Consider the following 14771-nt stretch of genomic DNA (forward strand, 5'->3'; position numbering starts at 1 on the left):
CTTTCTTTCCACCACGGGAATATCCTCCTGCAGGCTGTGATGGCAGAGGAACTCACAGCCACTCCCAGTGTGGATCCCAGCCTGCCTCTCTTCAGCTAATCAGAAGAGGGGGTAAAAAGTCTGAATTAGCTGTTAGAACTGCATTAAATGTCATTTATTTTTCTGTGAATTTGTGCTTATACCTTTTGAAATGTATTCCTTGTATTTGCATCCTATTTGGTCAAATTATAATAAAGTTCTGTAGGGTTGCCATCGACCCAGAGTGCTTGTTCTCAATCTGGGCTGATCTGTTTTAGCAGAAGTTCACCGAGCAAGGACCTCCTTATCTGTGCTCCTAGCTGAAATCTCTACATATCTACACTGTAGAGTTAATGCAATTTAATATCACTGCCACAGCTCAAAGCTATGGAATAATTAGAGTTGTATGTTTTAATGAATTTAATTGCAATAATGCTGTAACTTTGTTATTTCTCTCTCAGTGTAATTGATTTATTTGCATTTGTTTAAACTTTTGTAAGACAGTTTAGATCTCAATATTGTGGAAAATTAATAAGACTGAATAAATGAAGTCATCCACTGAATCAAAATAAAGTCAACACTGCAGCTTCTGCTATTGCTTCACTGGGAATTATAAGTATGTGTGTGTCTTCAAATCACCTGTCTACTTACGATGATTTTCATAGGGTTTTACCAAACCCTTCCCCTTAAATATAACCTATATAGGTATTGATTGGGTATCTCTCATCCAAGTATTAACCAGCACTAACTTTACTTAGCATCCAAGATCAGACCAGATCTAGTTATTTTGACCACATAGCAATGACTTCTAAAAAGCAGCATTTGAAGCTCAGCAACTATTTTATTTTGGACATTTTTCATCTTGTAGCAATCTAGGAAAGAACTCTGAAGTGTTGTTCAAATTCACTCTGCAAATCAAGAAAGGGGTCAATAATGCCTGCAAAGGCTTTCTGATAGAAGAAGTATTGTAGGCAAGTATTTCAATTTAGCTTTAGTGTATTTGTTGGCTCTTGCTGAATATGTAACTACATTAACTATGCCAAATGTTTTCATGAGCTCTTGGGATATATTTAGAGTAGATTTCCTCTGGAAAAAGGAGCAAGTAAAATGTTTTAAATAAGGGCAGGAAGCCTGAGACTGCCACCAAAACTGAGGAGCAATAGGAAGAAATGATTGGGAAGCGTTTTTTTCATTGAACAGAAAGGTTGACAGTTGTCAGTTGAAGATGATCTGAGTGCTCTACAGCTGATAAAACATATATGAGATTTTGAAATAGTGGGGGGATTATGCTGACAGTTTTCAATGTGAGTTCAAGGAAATTGTGCAAAGTAAGACATGAATGTGTAGCCTCGGCTCCATATGTGAGGTACGAGTCTCCATATGTTGATGAACTACTACTCCCATTATCCCTCACTTTGGTCAGGCTTCTGAGCTGGATTTCATTAGGCCCACCAAGTTATGCATTAGAAAAAGATCCTAGGGTGATGGTAAATAATCTCAATGTTTCACATTCTGGTTGATTGTTCAGTGTGCTGGTAAGGTTTTTTCCAAGAAGGAAGCCCCACGATTTCTATGTGTGCATTGTAATTGTCAAAGGTTATCCAAAGCACAAATATGCCTGGTGCCTATTGTTTAAATTTGACTAAGTAAACTGGATTTGCACCAAGTACAAAGAGGTCATCAGTTTCAGGTTCAATCATACAGCTGAATTCACCTTGCACTGACTTGTTAACATTTCATATCTTAAGATGAATTTAATTTAACTGTATGTTAATATTTTTATTATAAGATTTTAAAATAGTATTGTGCTTTTATAATGTTGTATGGCATTTAGATTTCATGCTGGAAGAAAGGCAGGATATCAGTCAATTAGAGTACAGCCAGTCCTCAAGTTACAAACATACGATTAACAAACAACTCATAGTTAAGAACAATGGTGAGACCAAAGGAAGTGAGGGAAATCTACCCCTTAGAAAGGAAATTCATTCTTGAAAAAGTTATCATGTGAAAGAGTTTCCACAGAAGCCTTATCAACAATCCTTGTTTCCACAACAAGCCAAATGTTTCAAAATCCATTAGCATAGAGACAGAAAGTGAGGTGAAATCTTCTGAGAAGGGGCACAGACAGCAAAACAAATACCACAGCAGCGTTAACCCTTCCCTATGCTATCAAACCTACAGAATCTATCTTGTTCATAACCTGGGGACTGCCTGTATAGTGTAGCATGCCCTTGATAGCTGCTGGGGTTTGGTTCCATAATCTGCCATGGATACTAAAATATACGGATGCTTATTATGTAGGGTGGTGTAGTAAAATGGTGTCCCTTATACAAAATATCAAAATCAAGGCTTGTTTTTTGGAAAGTATATATACACACGCACACACACACACACACACACATCACACACACACATTTTCAAGCTCTGGATGGTTGAATCCATGGATAGAGAGAATTAGCTGTATAGAGGTCAAGGTCCCATGCAAGGCCATAGCCAGAAAAAAATTTGGGAGGGGGGTTGAAACTTTTTTTTTTTTTTAGCGAATCATGAAGAATAGTTCCATCATGAAAAATAATTTAGAAATCAGGCTCCATCGATAAACTTCAATGAACACTCAAGACAGATAAACATCAGTGGACACTCATGGGGATTTGTTTAACCAGTTAAATTTCATGAGTAAATCACGTTTCTTTTAAAAAAAACAACCTGAAAATTTTTTCCCTTGCCCGTGCATGCGCATTATACTTCCATGCGGCAAGCATGCCTGCTCTCCTCTCCCTGTTTGGAGTCTCAGAAACAACCCTTCACTTGGCTGAGAGCCCAGCTGAGAGGCTGGCCAATCACAGCAGGAGAAGGGCTTTTGGTGGGAGCATTTGCAGTCTGTTTCCACAAAGGAAGAGAAAGATAGGCAAAGAGATCTTCAGCCTTCTCTGCCAAAGGGGTTCCTAAGACCATCAGAAAGATGTGCTTTCTGATGGTCTTTGGAGAGCCCTCCCCCTACCGATCTCCAGGTTGAGAACCACTGCACTAAAGTAGTGGCTCTCAACCTGTGGGTCCCCAGATGTTTTTGTCAGAGCGCGCAGTTTGGATAAACACACATGCAGCGGAAGATCAACGAAGAATCACTGGCACCAATAAATAGGCTGAAGCCTGTTTGGCTTTCTACAAAAGATTTACTGACAAACGGAAAAACTCTAAAGACGACATATACATACAGAGTGCAAATAGGCAGAGGGCAGAGGGCAGAGGGAGGAACAGATAACACAGGGAGCTATTTATAAACACGTCTGCTGTCTGATGCAATACAGTTAACTCTTTACACAGTCGCATAGTGGACAGCAGACAGCATGATGCAATCTCCAGCTCACATTGCAACACTATAACTCAATTACATATAAACAACTCTATATACAATCATTCTCACTTCAACAGTTTTGACCTTCATCTCCCAGAAATCCTAACAGCTGGTAAACTGGCTGGGATTTCTGGGAGTTGTAGGCCAAAACACCTGGGGACTCACAGTTTGAGAACCACTGCACTAAAGCGATGTTAACATTCCTGCTGTATAGGGACAGACAACCAACAAAAGCAGCCAAAGATACTGAGCAGTTCTGTTCTTGTTCAGCTTGGCATCCCTGTCTCTTTATGACCAGGTAGAGTTGCAAGTCATAAAAGTCTTCCCATCTTGGATGAGTTTGAGGAAAATTTAATACATTTCAGACATGCTGCCTAAATCCAGCCAAAATCAAATTGCTTACAAATCTTCAAGATTTTCAATCTAGTTCAGAGGAACCTTATTTAATTCTGGGTGTCTTCCATTCTGTCCAAATTGGACTAATTTAGTTTTAGATTCAGGGTTCAAATTAAACTGGAGCACACACCTAGTCTTTAAAATAACATTATGTTGTCACCTTTAAAACTGTGATTCTGTTTGAATGGAAGTTCTTTAGTTAAAGGCCATTACAGTTTCACTTACTAAGGTTTGCTGACTGTTTTGACTTGTTCCAAATGAAGATAAATGCCAAGGCCATGAAATTCCCAATTCTCCTCAGATTTGCCAGTGCAGCTAGAGTGTGATGGGGAGATCCTAGCTATTTGTGTGAATTGCATCCTTTAATATATGTATTGAAGTGATTGTTTAAAAAATTCACAGAGAGGAAAGTGAAAATCTAGCCTACTGAAAATCAACTGGGATGCTGAAATTGATGCTAGGACACGAAGATCCACCCAAAACATATCTAACATTTATGACTTTAGAAAAGGCTTTTCTCACTTTCTTCAAGTGCAATCTGGTTTATCTTTAAGCTTAGTACAGATGCAAGTGAAGTGGCTTTCTGCCAAGAATTTATGCTGCGTACCTTGTTTTGAGCATTAAAGTGTGACACTTTCTTACCTTGTAGGCTTGTAGGCAATTACTTGTAGGCTGACATAAAGTTTATTAACTTTTGCCTCACTGCAATTGCATTGAAGTAATAGTGACATTTCATGCCTTCGTGTCCCGACCAGTGACAAGCCATCATGTTGCAATTTATAGTAACAGACCTCTGTACAACTTGCGGTGAAGACAGGTCTCTTTTTACAGGAGAAAAACACTGTGTCTGTCACTTTTGGAAGGGCCCCTGCAATGATTGATGAGCAGGTGTCAGGCTGTTGGGCAGTTCAAAGCTATTTCCATTTTTATAGAACCCTATCACAGCACTTGGCTGGATTGTCCATTTCTGTAACTCAGCTACTACAAGTGTGTGTATGGGAGGGGAGAGAGAGGGCAAATGCTGTTTAGTTTCATTGTTCAATTGATAAACGTAGAAGTAAAGTGTAAGAAAAGTTTTGAAAACCAAGTAAGCAAAAATGTATTAGCAACAAAAAACTGCTATGAAAGGAGCTGATGGTAATGGCACTATTTTAAGCAAGGATCGCTGCTACCCAGGCAATGGCAGCTGGTGTCTCCCATGTCACTAGGTCAGTGATTCCCAAAGTGGGTGCTACCGTCCCCTGGTGGGCGCTGCAATGATCCAGGGGGGCGGTGATGGCACCTATTAGGACACGGAGGCGGGGCCAGGGGAGGGGCGGGGCCTCTTCCCAATTGCCAGAGACAGGGCTGAGCACCTGAGGCGCCTGATAGGACACAGGGGCGGAGCTAGAGGAGTGGGCGTGGCTTCTTCCCAAGAGCCCGAGACAGGGCTGAGAATCTGTATCTCTTCTGAGGCACTTGTTGGGACACAGAGGACAGAGCTAGGAAAGGGGGCAGGGCCTCCTTCCAAGAGCCCGAGACAGGGCTGAGCCTCTATACCTCTCCTGAGGCCTTTTAGGACTAAAGGGCAGGACTAGGGGCGGGGGTGGGGCCTCTTCCCAGGAGCCTCTGTATACCTTCCCTGAGGTGCTTGTTAGAACACAGGAGCGGGGTATAGGGGTTCAGTCCCGTCAGGCACTTGGCAAGAGGCCCCGCCCCCTCCTCTAGCCCCACTCCCTGTGTCCTGGCAGGCGCCGCAGGACAGGGATAGACGCTCAGCCCTGCCTCAGAGCTCGTAACTCCGCCCATCCCAGTCCTGGCCGCCCATTTGTGGCCCCGGCCACCTCCCCCTCCCCCTCTCCGCCCTGCGTCTTGGACTAGGGGAGAGGCTCAGCCCCACCCTCTTGAGCAGGAGCCACGCCCACCCCTCTAAGCCATGCCCCACTTTCCAGGGGGCGCTGAGTAATATTTTTTTCTGGAAAGGGGGGCGGTAGGCTAAATACATTTGCGAACCACTGCACTAGGCGAAGCCATGCCAGGTTGTAGTCTGCTTCTTAAACTGTGGGTCCTGACCCAAAATGGGGTCCCCTTCGATGTTGGGGTCCTGAAAAATTCGGCAACAGTAAAAATTATCTGACTGCCACCTAGTGGCTGTTTTAGACATTTACTCAAATCTGTTACACTACAGTGGCCTCTGCAGAAGATGCTACAGCTGTATGTCATAAAAAGAAAAATCACCCTGTTTAGCAAGCCTTTCAAATGCTGATTTGTTATAAGTACATGTTTGATTTTTATACCTATTATATACCTATTTATCTACCTATATATCACAGGGCCACATAAAAAATTATTGTGTCACAAGTGGAGAAATTTAAGAAGTCCTGGTCTAGACTTTAAAGTAGCAGCCTAAAGTGTTGCCCACCTTTTGAGGTTCTTTTAAAATTTGGCCTAAAGTCCAGTTTAATGAAAGCTTCCTTACACCATTGTACAGAGGGATTTTTCTCTGAGATGCCATGTAAGGAACAAGTTTGCAGTTCAGTATAGTAAAACTCTGTGTGTGTGTGTTGTCAAAAATCACGTACCAAGTTAAAACTATGAAACTCAGCATATTTATACACAAGAATACTTTAAAAATGAATCCTATAAACAATGTTCCTAATAGAACATGTAGCCTACAGATGCTTTATTATTTTAGTCCACAAGCAAAGAGACAACATAACATCTTATGTGATTAATAATGCTGGATGTTGTTATTAGAAAGGTTTGCGGCCTAGCAGATGGGCAATAGCAGCAGGTCTACCACCTGTCACATAATTTTGTGTGTCATCATCATTTATAGAGTTCTTATTTGATATTACTCGTGCCATGCAGCAAGATGTAGCTTCAACTTGCTTTAATCAGAACCAGTAGGATGGGAATGAGTGTCCACTGAAGTTTATCTGTCTTGAGTGTCCACTGAAGTTTATCGGTGGAGCCTGATTTCTAAATTATTTTGTGTTATGGAACTACTCTTCATGATTTGCTTAAAAAGTTTCAAACCCTCCCCCCCCCCCCCTTGAATTTTTTTCTGGCTACGGCCCTGGCTCACTATGTCCGACCTCTTAAGAGTTGGCATATATAACACTTCCTGAGCATGAAATCATCTTTGCCATGAAGATCCACCATACCTCTCACAGCAAATCTGTAGTGACTGGTTACCTTTGGATCACTTTGAAATGTATTTCCTTTGCCCTTTTCAATGGCATTCACTGCATTTTATTTCACAGCTGATCTCTGTTGGTGGAATATTATTTAGGTATCACAGATTCCTTAAAAACAAATGCTGCTTCATCTTATTTACTTGCACAAACCACTGGTTCTCTCATAAAGAAAAATCATAAAGCTCTGAAGTGATGCAATGTATCTGATGATACATCAGAGTTATGTGTTGAATGTCCTGCTAGTTATCACAAATGTGATTTCTGGAAGCATAGTCCTAATTGAATGCGATTTCCTGCTTCTTAGCGGGGGGTTGGACTGGATGGCCCATGAAGTCTCTTCCAACTCTACTATTCTATGATTCTATGATTCTATGATTCTAATATCCCAAGTCCAGTTTTGCTGCCAAGAACAAGGTTATATCACACCTAAACATAGGCATATATACCTGAAAATATCCTGTGTCCGTGTGAGGAACTTGGATCAGATGTAATGCAATTGAAGCATTGGATGCAAACACACCACTCTTTGCTGGTATGAAGGAACAAAAATCACAGGGTGAACTCATATAATGATGATGTGTTTACGTTTTCAATTGCTTTGCCATAAAACTGTCAGATAGCATGAATGCATTTACTTCCCATAATCGGTCTCCACAAAGTGCACATTTTATTATTTCCATTTTTACTATTTGATGTTACTATTGAGTCACTGGATGACCTTGGGCGAGGCTCATATGCCAGGAGTCCCATGAGGATGAGCTATGAGTTCCTGCACTGGGTGACACCAGCCTGAGTGATACCACTGCTGTGAACAAGGCTTTGAATATTTGCCATGTTGTTATTTCTGTAAGCCACCCTGAGTCCCTTCGGGGAGAGAGGGCAGATTATAAATAAAATAATAATAATAATAATAATAATAATAATAATAATAATATACTTTATTTATATTCTGCTCTATCTCCCCGAGGACTCAGAGTGAATTACAAAATACATACAAGGCAACAGTCAATGCTGTCACAATTACTAACAAAGACAGACAATATATAGACAGAAGCAAGGCTTCTCACTTGTATTTTTTCATCTCCGGCATCTGGAGGCTGTGCTCGACTCGGCCATGGGGAGGTACTGTTTTTCCATTTCCCATGCCGAGGAGGCTGATGTCCATGGATGCCTTCCTGATCGAATTAGCCAGCATGTTTTTCTGGGGCGCCTTTTATTTCCCTGTCAAAGTGGTACCTATTTCTCTACTTACATTGATGTTTTTGAACTGCTAAGTAAGCAGAATCTAGGGCTGATGACAGGAGCTCATCCTGACCTGCGGCTCGAACTGTCGACCTTCCGATTGACAAGATTTTCTGTAGCTGGCAGTTTAACCCGCTGTGCTATCATGGGGCTATTGCCAACAAATCCCCATGATAGGGTCTCTTTAGGATTGCCACAATACGACAACATAATTTGCGGTAAACAATACAATAATTCTTGAGCTGAGATGGAGTGTGGTTCCGGTCCTACTATAGCTGTGTATGCCAGACCACAATAAGCAAAATGAACAATACAAGTCTTTAGAATCACTTACTGAGCAAATAAATCTGCCTCACTAGTTCTTCACAATATGTGTTTTCTTTAAGCATAGAATTATAACTGTGATGCCTTCCCCACGGTTATGTTATCTGTGTTGCTTGGTTTAACTTTTATGTCCTTTGGAAATTGAGTTTAAAGGCAAAGGTTTATGGAAGAACAACTGCTATCTCTCAGACTTTTTTTGTCAATGCAATACTGATTAAAAACATTAAGGGGCAGCAAAGATTAGCTGAATTGTAAATGCTCTTGGATAGAAAGAGATTGAATCTCTAACTATGTTGGAATACAATAAAATTAATTTAGATTAAAAGGAAAATTTGAGGGGATAAGATAAGATTATTTTAAATTAAAAGAGAATAAAATTTGGAGGATATTAAGGTAATAATCTAAAGATGAATTAACTAACATTTATAATAATTGGAATTCTAGTCAAAATTCTTGTGGTTATATATTAATTTTAAATATATTTAGCAGAAACTGAAATGGAATTATGTAGAACAAGATGTACATGTAATAGTTTAATCCTGTTTTAATGTTTGGATATTTGTATGTTTTAAATTGTGTGGTAATACTTTAAATGTAAGCCTCTTTGAGTCTCCTTCAGGAGAGATAAAGCAGGGTATTAATAATAATAATAATGATGATGATGATGATGATGCCCTGGCAGAATATGTAAAGCAAAGTGAAGAACCTGCTTTGATTGAAGTCAAAAATCAGAAACTCTTCAAAGCACAGCAGACAAAAAACCAGTACAAGAAAGCCGCACTACAAACTAGAGCTGACAGCTGGCACAACAAAACATTGCATGGAAAGTTCTTTGACAAAATTGAAGGAAAAGCTGATAAGGAGAAGACCTGGCTATGGCTCACGAATGGGACCCTGAAGAAGGAGACAGAAGGCCTGATCCTTGCAGCCCAGGAGCAAGCCATCAGAACAAATGCAATCAAGGCCAAGATCGAAAAATCAGCTGATGACCCAAAATGAGCACGCAAAGATACTGTGGGACATTCGAATCCAGACTGACAAAGTTCTGGAACACAACACGCCAGACATCACAGTTGTGGAAAAAGGTTTGGATCATTGATGCCACCATCACAGGTGACAGTCGCATTGACGAAAAACAACAGGAAATACTCAGCCGCTATCAGGACCTCAAGATTGAACTTCAAAGACTCTGGCAGAAACCAGTGCAGGTGGTCCCGGTGGTGATGGGCACATTGGGTGCCGTGCCAAAAGATCTCAGCCGGCATTTGGAAACAATAGACATTGACAAAATTACGATCTGACAACTGCAAAAGGCCACCCTACTGGGATCTGCGTGCATCATCCGAAAATACATCACACAGTCCTAGACACTTAGGAAGTGTTCAACTTGTGATTTTGTGAAACAAAATCCAGCATATCTATCTTGTTTGCTGTGTCATACAACAACAACAACAACAACAACAACAACAACAACAACAACAACAACAACAATAATATCATCGTCATCATCACATAGAGGAACTTAACAAGAAATTAGACCATCTATTTATAGCATTTCAGATGGAGAATTTCTGGGAAAACACTGTCAACTGATTCTGTTATAACAACATATACAAATGTTGTTGATGTTTGCATTATTTGTTACAGTGGTAATCCAATTATATACAAACACTATTTCAAAGAATAGTAATGCTAGTGAAAATCATAAATGTGACCATACAATTGTTCTCATTTAAAAGTTACAATGTGTGAGCTGTGATAGGTTCATTATCCTGATGTGTCCTGTGTAGAACACCTGTACTTTTAAAAAGAACAGTAATGCTCAAGGCATCCTGTGACGGCACTAATCTTTCATTCTGAAAAAAGACAGACTGTCTGCAGTCTGAGAAAGAAATAAAGGTGAAATACAGAGTGAAAATAATAGTTATATCATGGGTACTGCATAAAGTGACTGAAGCAGGCATGGCGTTCCACATAAACTGTTTCTTTCTGTAATTGAGTTGAAATTCTAGAATTCAAGAAAGTACAGAGGTTATTTTTATTCTATAAAAGGAATAACCCAACTTCATCACAAATGAAAGACAAAGATTTCATACAGTAACATACATCTCTCAGTCAGATTGACTACTGACATACACAAAAAAGAACACTTCTGTTTCTGTTTTATGGTTCCAGCTCTTTAATGTTCCAACAGTATTTATTACATTAATATTTGAGGATTGTAGTGGTGCAGTGGCTTGTTTGTTCCATTAGAAGAATGAATAGCAGCTCATTCATCAGGATCTAGAACTGGTCATAAATCCACTTCTCCTTCAGTCTCAAGGCTGCCAACTCTTGACTCATTTGCCAAAATGAAACTGTATGTGCTGATCCAGTTATACATGCCCAGTCCTGCACATACATTTCCACAGGCCTCAACAATCCCATTTATATGAGAGCATTCATTTGTTTCAGGGGGGGGGGGGGGAGAGTGGAAGGAAGGATTCACATCCACTTTCCCATTTTCCTTTTCCCAAACCACTGACTGAAGTTGCTGCCAAATATCTGCTGGAATTGCAGATCCTCACTGAGACGGGAGATTACCACACAACTGCTCATATTTCAATATGCTACTAGGGAACATTCCATGTAATTCTGTGTGGCTTCCTTCCATCTGACTATCAGTATATTCCATGCACAACAAAAATGCCTACATGCATCTGTAATTTATTTCTATTTTAACTAGAGGCCCCCATGGGTTTATTAGAAGCCGATTCGAACCATCTCCCTTTTGCACATGAATTTGAACTGCTGGAATTGTTATGATCCATTTGATGAGATTGTAGGATATTTCTACATCTATATTGGTTTTCTTAAAAACTGTAATCTTATAAACAAGATTTATTGAACAGGTTATTTAAAACAGAATGGAGTCCAAGTAGTAGCAGTTGTCTTGTTTCCTGGAGTTCTGTAAATACAAAAGTAGACAAACCTGAGTTGTCAGCCTATGTTTTCTCATCTGAATAGATGAATTCAACAGAAGAACAATGCCTTTCTGTGTGATCAGATCTGCTCTTCTGAAGTTATATCCTGCTTTTCTTTATAATGTGTCATCCACTCAGACCTGATCGACTCAGTATAGTAGACAGTGTTTCTCTTTCAGAAAGTTCAAGCCAGTTCTGTTCCTAGATTATGCAGTGCTCTCAATCCAAAGTCATCTTCCCAGAGTGCTCCCATGAAGACCAAGAAATACATGGCACCTTCTGACTTTGTAAAATGGCTGTTCTGCTAGGATTTCAGTCTAAATGATATGTGCAAGCAGGACACCTCAGACACACAGAACATAACAGATGGATCGTTGCTTTGTACTTACTGTAGAGCAGTGTTCCCAAACTTATTTGGCCTACTGCCTCCTTTCCAGAAAAAATTACTCAGCGCCCCCTGGAAAGGGGGCGTGGCTTAGAGGGGTGGGCGTGGCTCCTGTTCAAGAGGGCGAGGCTGAGCGTCTCCCCTAATCCAAGATGCAGGGCTGGGAGGGGGAGGGGAGGTGGGCAGGGCCACAAATGGGCAGCCAGGACTGGGATGGACGGAGTTACGAGCTCTGAGGCAGGGCTGAGCTTCTATCCCTGTCCTGCGGCGCCTGCCAGGACACAGGGGGAGGGGCTAGAGGAGGGGGCGGGGCCTCTTCCCAAGTGCCTGACAGGGCTGAACCTCTATACCCCACCCCGTGTTCTAACAAGTGCCTCAGGGGAGGTATACAGAGGCTCAGCCCTGTCTTGCACTCTTGGAAAGAGACCCTGCTCCTAAGTACTAAAAGGCCTCTCAAGAGAGGTATAGAGGCTCAGCCCTGTCTCGGTCTCTTGGGAAGAAGCCACGCCCGCTCCTCTAGCTCCGCCTCCTGTGTCCTAACAGGCGCCTCAGGGGCTCAGCCCTCTCTCCAGCACTTGGAAAGAGGCCCTGCCCCCCCCCCCGGCCCCACCCCCAAGTCCTAATAAGTGCCATCACCGCCTCCTGGATCGCTGCAGCGCCCACCAGGGGGCAGTAGTGCCCACTTTGGGAATCACTGCTGTAGAGAATAGGTGTTTCATTGAATTGCCTTTTAATAACAAGACATTGGTTCATTTTTAATCATAAGAAGAGCTGGGGGAACTTTGTAACATCTGGTGCACTGGAATGATGCTCTTGCGCAGGCAAAGTGGTGCCCAGTCTGCACTCAATGCCCACAATTCTGCACCCCAAATTCAACCAACCATGGTTTGAAAATATTAAAACTGAAATTCTCGAAAGAAAATCTTGATTTTGCTATGCACTGAGTGCTACTTTGACTTTTTTATGTTGAATGTTTTTATATTGTGGAATTATGTTTTAAATTGTAAGTCGCTCGGAGCACTCTGGTGGAGAGCAACTAATTAAGAAATAAAGTGAAGTGAAGTGAAGTGAAGTAAATATACCCTGAGGGAGCCTCCTGCCATTCCACAGATCTTTACACTCTCTCCAGCACTCATTTGAGTTGTTCCCCATTTGATATAAGGGACAGCATTTTACTATACTATTATATATAATTGGACTTGAGCATTCACAGACTTTGGGATCCATGAAGGATCACAAAATCAAACCCAGCAGATTTTTTTTTCATGTCAGGAGCAACTGGAGTTGCTTCTGGAGTGAGAGAATTGGCCGTCTGCAAGGACGTTGCCCAGGGGACGCCCGGATGTTTTTTTTTTGTTTGTTTTGTTTTTTTTTTTTTGATGTTTTATCATCCTTGTGGGAGGCTTCTCTCATGTCCCCGCATGGAGCTGGAGCTGATAGAGGGAGCTCATCCACGCTCTCCCCGGCAGATACAGAATGCCCACTATAGATTCAAACCTATTAAATGCTTAAATAGGAGTCTACTAGTAGTTCCAATGTGCTATTTTGAGATGCTAGTAAAGTAAAATTTGCAAGATAGTATGTCGACCACCACAAAAACCCTCATTGTTTCCCCTATTTCAGCCCATTTTTAGTTAGAGGGAATTAGCATTTTGCGTAAAGTATCTAGATAGCCCCTTTCCCTTTAAGCCACCCCCTCCCCGCCCCTTTAAGAATCCTCTTCTTGTTCCTTAGGGAATCAGCCATTTTACAAGTCGAAGGTGAGAAGAGAGGAAGGCTAGGAAGATCCACAAAATAGCTTGTCACAGACGGAGTCATGTCAGAGTTATTACAAATACCTGAATCTCTCCAGAGACAGACAGACACCAACAAGATAAGAGGAAGAACATCAGAAAAGTTAAATACTTTAGGGCCTTTCTCTCAGGGACTTTATCTATCTTCCGAGGACTGTGCCAGTTAGACTCAGAAAGAGAAATGGGTTGAAACCTTTATCAGTTATCCTTGTTGACTGTTTGTCTAAACATCCTCCATCTGTTCCCTGCACAACCAGTTCACCTTCCAAACAGTTAGATAGAATGGGGGCACAATTGTCACCTATATCCTTTTTTGCAGTGTTAGCTATTCACATTTTATTAATAAAATAACATTTATTTTATTCCATGATCACTAATAACAATAACAATGAACTAATATCCAGCATAACAATGCAGCATGAACAACTGCAAGTAGCAGCATGTAAAGAATTTACAACCTAAAACAGTTTTCAATAGATTAAAAGATCTTTCCTGGGGTCCTAATGGCAAAAGCTGGTAAATCTCTTTATGGTGGATTCTCAATTGGCAGGATACAATTTCAAGAAAACCCCTCTCTCTAGCGACCACCAACTGCGTCTTAGGTGGCAAGGGAACCTCAAAATAGGCTTTCAAAGTTTGGAAACTTAAGTTCAATTATGTGAAGGAGGTAGTTCCTTGGTATCCTAGTCCTAAGTCATAAAAGCTCTTCATGGTTAAAAGAAGAAAGAAACAGCACCTTGAATTGAGCCAAAAAATGACTTTGCCACAAGTGACACTAATATATGTCCATCTGATCTAATCTCAGTTAACATTCTCAGAGTCAAATACGGATACTATTTGAAATGTCAACATTGTTTCCAAAGGTAGCTCCATGGTACATTAGGCCAAACAATAATTTATGAGAACATGGAACACCAAACCAAAACTGTCACTTTCTTGGCAGTATCATGTTCTAATGGCTTTGACATACTGTTCAAAGTCTCCAGGGTACCCTCTGTATCTGCCCTGGATCTAAGCATCTTTAATTTAGGACAGAGAGGAAGAAGTAGCAAAGAGCACTCAACATGGAAACAATGATACAAGATATTATTTCATTATCTCTCTGTCAAAGCACAG

Source organism: Anolis carolinensis, chromosome 6 (genome assembly GCF_035594765.1).
Source record: "Anolis carolinensis isolate JA03-04 chromosome 6, rAnoCar3.1.pri, whole genome shotgun sequence".
NCBI classification, from domain to species: domain Eukaryota; kingdom Metazoa; phylum Chordata; class Lepidosauria; order Squamata; family Dactyloidae; genus Anolis; species Anolis carolinensis.